The sequence below is a fragment of the Aquarana catesbeiana genome, linkage group LG03, assembly GCF_042186555.1.
Source record: "Aquarana catesbeiana isolate 2022-GZ linkage group LG03, ASM4218655v1, whole genome shotgun sequence".
NCBI lineage: Eukaryota > Metazoa > Chordata > Amphibia > Anura > Ranidae > Aquarana > Aquarana catesbeiana.
The window spans coordinates 588,376,625-588,381,213 of NC_133326.1; positions in this window are offsets into that span (position 1 = coordinate 588,376,625).

The window sequence follows — 4,589 nt, forward strand, 5'->3', positions numbered from 1 at the left end:
TCATGCATTCTCCAACGCTCCTCTCTTGACCAACAGAAGACTCAAAAGCATCCGATCTGTACGCCGCAAAGTCGCAATACCGCTAAAAATTGCAGACCACCGCCAATACTAGTGAAAAAAAATTATAATAAAAATGCCTTAAATCTTGCCCATAGTTTGTAGATGCTATAACTTTTGCGCAAACCAATCAATATACGCTTATTATATAAATTTGTTTTTTTACCAAAAATATGTAGAAGAATGTATATTGGCCTAAACTGATGAAGTAATTTGTTTTTTAAAAACATTTTTGGGGATATTTATTATAGCAAAAAGTAAAAAAAAAAATTCAAAATTGTCGCTCTTTTTTTGTGTATAGTGCAAAAAATAAAAACAGAGGCGACCAAATAGCACCAAAAGAAAGCTCTATTTGTGGGAAAAAAAGAACGCAAATTTTGTTTGGGTACTGCATTGCATGACCGCGCAATTGTAAAAAGTGCTCTGGTCATGAAGGGAGTAAAACCTTCCCGGGCTGAAGTGCTTAAACATAAACTCACTGACTGACAATATTGTTTTTTATAAAAGAGCATTACATAGAATAAGGCCCCTTTCACACGATCGGACCGTTCAGGTCCGCCTGTCAGTTTTGACGGCGGACCTGAACGGGCGATCCATGTTAGCCTATGGAGCGTCGGATGTCAGCGGAGACATGTCCGCTGACATCCGACCCCGTCCGATCCGCTAAAAGCAGACGTATGGCTCTACGTCCAGATCCGTCGCTGGCGGATCGGATTGGGTGAGATCTGACGAAAACGGACACGCTGTCCGTTTTCGTCCGATCCCTCCATAGGCGGCAGCGGCGCCTGACAAGCCCCTCCCCGCTCAGTGAGCAGAGAGGGACCTGTCATCCGCCGGCTCAGCGGAGATCAACGGACAGATCTCCCGCTGAGCCGGCGGACAGAGGCGGGCTCCGTAGAAACGGAGCCCGCCTCGTGTGAAAGGGGCCTAAGCATTGCAAGGGGTTGCTAAAATAAGATGTTCTTTTTGCTTACACTCTTGCTCTTTAGTGTTTTCTTCACTTCCAACCTACTGACTGAACAATGAAGAAGCAGCTTAGCATTGATAAAGCCATGTAAAGGTAAAAGGATTCAGTCAAATTATGAAACATAGGGTAGCTTTAACTTTACTAAACATATGCATAGTAGGATTAACAATGCAAACCGTATCAAAATGGCAAAAGGGTGTGCATGCAATACAGAGCAATGAAGCTTTACAAACGGGGGCTCCTTCTACCAATGACTCACTAAGGACATCAGGTGGCAGTACAGCAGTCTCTTTTGAAGGCTTTGTAACAAAAAAAAGGAACGGACAGTAAACAGCAAAGTACATAAACAGCTACTTGCACTTAAGCCAGCCCATAGACGGTTTGAATCCCTGCTGAACCAGATTCAAAACATGTATGGGCAGGCTGATTGTACCCAAGTTGATCGATCAATCAACTTGGGTACAACCAGCCTGTCACAATTTTGATGCGATTATTGCCAGTGGCTACAACTGAGAGAGGGCCCCTTGTACCTCTGGCTGGTTTCAGCCCTAAGTGACTGGATTTGTGAGAATCCTTTGCATACCTCCCAACTTTTTGAGATGGAAACGAGAGACACCTATTAGTATGTTAGCATAGGACACACCCCCCTGTCACGTCCCCTTAAAGGAGAATTTAAGTGCTTTTTGTTACGACTACTATTCTATTATACTGGCTTTTGTAATTTACAAATGCAGCAATTTAGAAATTGGATGAAAGGCTTAGCACTGGGAAACACTTTTTGAAAGATAAAAAGTGCATTTTATATACAACTAAATAGATCAGACCAAAATGAGGGACAAATGAGGATGAAAGAGGGACAGAGGGATTTTGTTTCGAGGGACAGTCCCTCGAAATCAGGGACAGTTGGGAGCTATGCCTTTGGCAACACTTAGGCCCCTTTCACACGATCGGACCGTTCAGGTCCACCTGTCAGTTTTGACGGCGGACCTGAACGGGCGATCCATGTTAGCCTATGGAGCGTCGGATGTCAGCGGAGACATGTCCGCTGACATCTGACCCCGTCCGATCCGCTAAAAGCAGACGTATGGCTCTACGTCCAGATCTGTCGCTGGCGGATCGGATCGGGTGAGATCTGACGAAAACAGACACGCTGTCCGTTTTCGTCCGATCCCTCCATAGGCGGCAGCGGCACCTGACAAGCCCCTCCCCGCTCAGTGAGCAGAGAGGGACCTGTCATCCGCCGGCTCAGTGGAGATCAACGGACAGATCTCCCGCTGAGCCGGCAGACCGAGGCGGGCTCCGTAGAAACGGAGCCCGCCTCGTGTGAAAGGGGCCTTATTGTTTATTAGACTCTGTGAGACTACAAATTCCCTCCCCAATGGGGAGGGGTGGGAGCACTAACCCTTGACTTTGGGCCCCAATACCATCTAATTGGGTAGAAAGGGACTTTACTTCTCTTAGATTATAAAGTGTATTTCCTGTTAGCTAGGGCTCTTCTTTAGCCCAGAGCCAGCAGGGCATGAAATCTGTCTTTATATTCTGTGATAGCTATTCAATCTGTATGCTACATTGCTTTGTAATATTTCTTCTGTGATATGCTGTTCCATATTTTGTTGCATGTTTAATGTCACTGTTATTTTACTTCAGAGGGTTGCCTGCATAAGATAACCTTCAAACCTTACAGTCTGTCAGAGAATGTGTTACCACTTAGTGGGTCATCAATGCCAGGAACAGAAGTACTATAACACCCAGTGGCTCCTTCTGGGGTTTTTGTGCTATATTTAAACACTGAACAGCCATACCTTTATGACAACTAGCAGGTTAATAATATTGATTATCTTGCTATAATGGCACCTGAAAGTCAGTGGGATATATTAGGCAGCAAGTAAACATGTTGTCCATGAAGATAATGTGTTAAAAGCAGAAAAAATTGCAGTATGTTGCTTATTGGGCTGTGTAGCTGCAGACTGGTCAGGGCACCCACGCTGACCTGTCTCCATAGCCAAAAAGTGCCTACAATGGAGATGTGAGCATCATAACTGGACCACAGAGCAATGGAAGAAGGTGGCCTACCTTATCTTGCCTGGGGAAGAGATGGCACCAGGATGCAGTATGAGACGGAGGCAAGCCAACAGAGGCAGTGCGATGCTTTGGGCAATGTTCTGCAAGAAAACATTGGGTCCTGCCATTCATGTGGTTGTTACCTTGACATATACAATATGCCGAAACATTGTTGCTGACCAAGTACACCCTTTCATGGAAACGGTATTCTCTAATGTGGCCTCTTTCAGCAGGAAAACGTGCTCTGCCCCACGACAAAAATGTTTCAAGAATGGTTTGACAAACCCAACGAGTTTGAGGTGTTGATTTGGCCTCCAAATCTCATCTTATTGAGCATCTGTGGGATGCCCTGAAAAAACAAGCTCGATCCATGGAGGCCCCATCTCACAATTTACAGGACTTAAAGAATCTGCTACTGACGGCTTGGTGCTAGATAACACAACATAGCTTTTGATGTCTACTGGCGTCCATGCCTTGATGGGTCAGGGCTGCTTTGGCAGCAGAAGGGGCTGTTTTGGTGGCAAAAAGGAGGACCTGCTCATTAGATGTAAGCCATAAGGTTATGGTTGATCGGTGAAAAAAATATGAAATAATTAGATAATTAGCCCCCACAATATGAACTTCAGAAGTTCAGCTGCTGTTTCCAGTGGTCGAATTACCAGGGTTGCACTTGCGCCCCCCACCTGTTTGCCTGGGGAAGAGATGGCACCAGGATGCAGTATGGGACGGAGGCAAGCCAACAGAGGCAGTGCGATGCTTTGGGCAATGTTCTGCAAGAAAACATTGGGTCCTGCCATTCATGTGGTTGTTACCTTGACATATACTATATACCTAAACATTGTTGCTGACCAAGTACACCCCTTCATGGAAACGGTATTCTCTAATGTGGCCTCTTTCAGCAGGAAAACGTGCTCTGCCACACAACAAAAATGTTTCAAGAATGGTTTGAGGAACCCAACGAGTTTGAGGTGTTGATTTGGCCTTCAAATCTCAATCTCATTGAGTATCTGTGGGATGCCCTGAAAAAACAAGCTCGATCCATGGAGGCCCCATCTCACAATTTACAGGACTTAAAGAATCTGCTACTGATGGCTTGGTGCTAGATAACACAGCATAGCTTTTTATGTCTACTGGCGTCCACAATATGAACTTCAGAATTTCAGCCGCTGTTTCCAGTGGTGGAATTACCAGGGTCGCACTTGCGCCCTGGCATTCTGCCAGTGTGGGGGCCCCCAAGACCCCACACCTCCCCCTGTACCTCTGGGCCGGCTGGCATCTCCAACTATACAGGGGAGGGTGCAGGAGGGGGGCGATCGGCAGCAGGGGTCTTCAAACTATGACCCTCCAGTTGTTCAGGAACTACAGTTCCCATGATGCCTAGTCATGTCAGCGAATGTCAGAGTTTTACAATGCCTCATGGGATGTGTAGTTCAGCAACAGCTGGAGGGCTGTAGTTTGAAGATCCCTGGTGTATACAATGGAGAGGGGAGGGGCCTCTGACCTG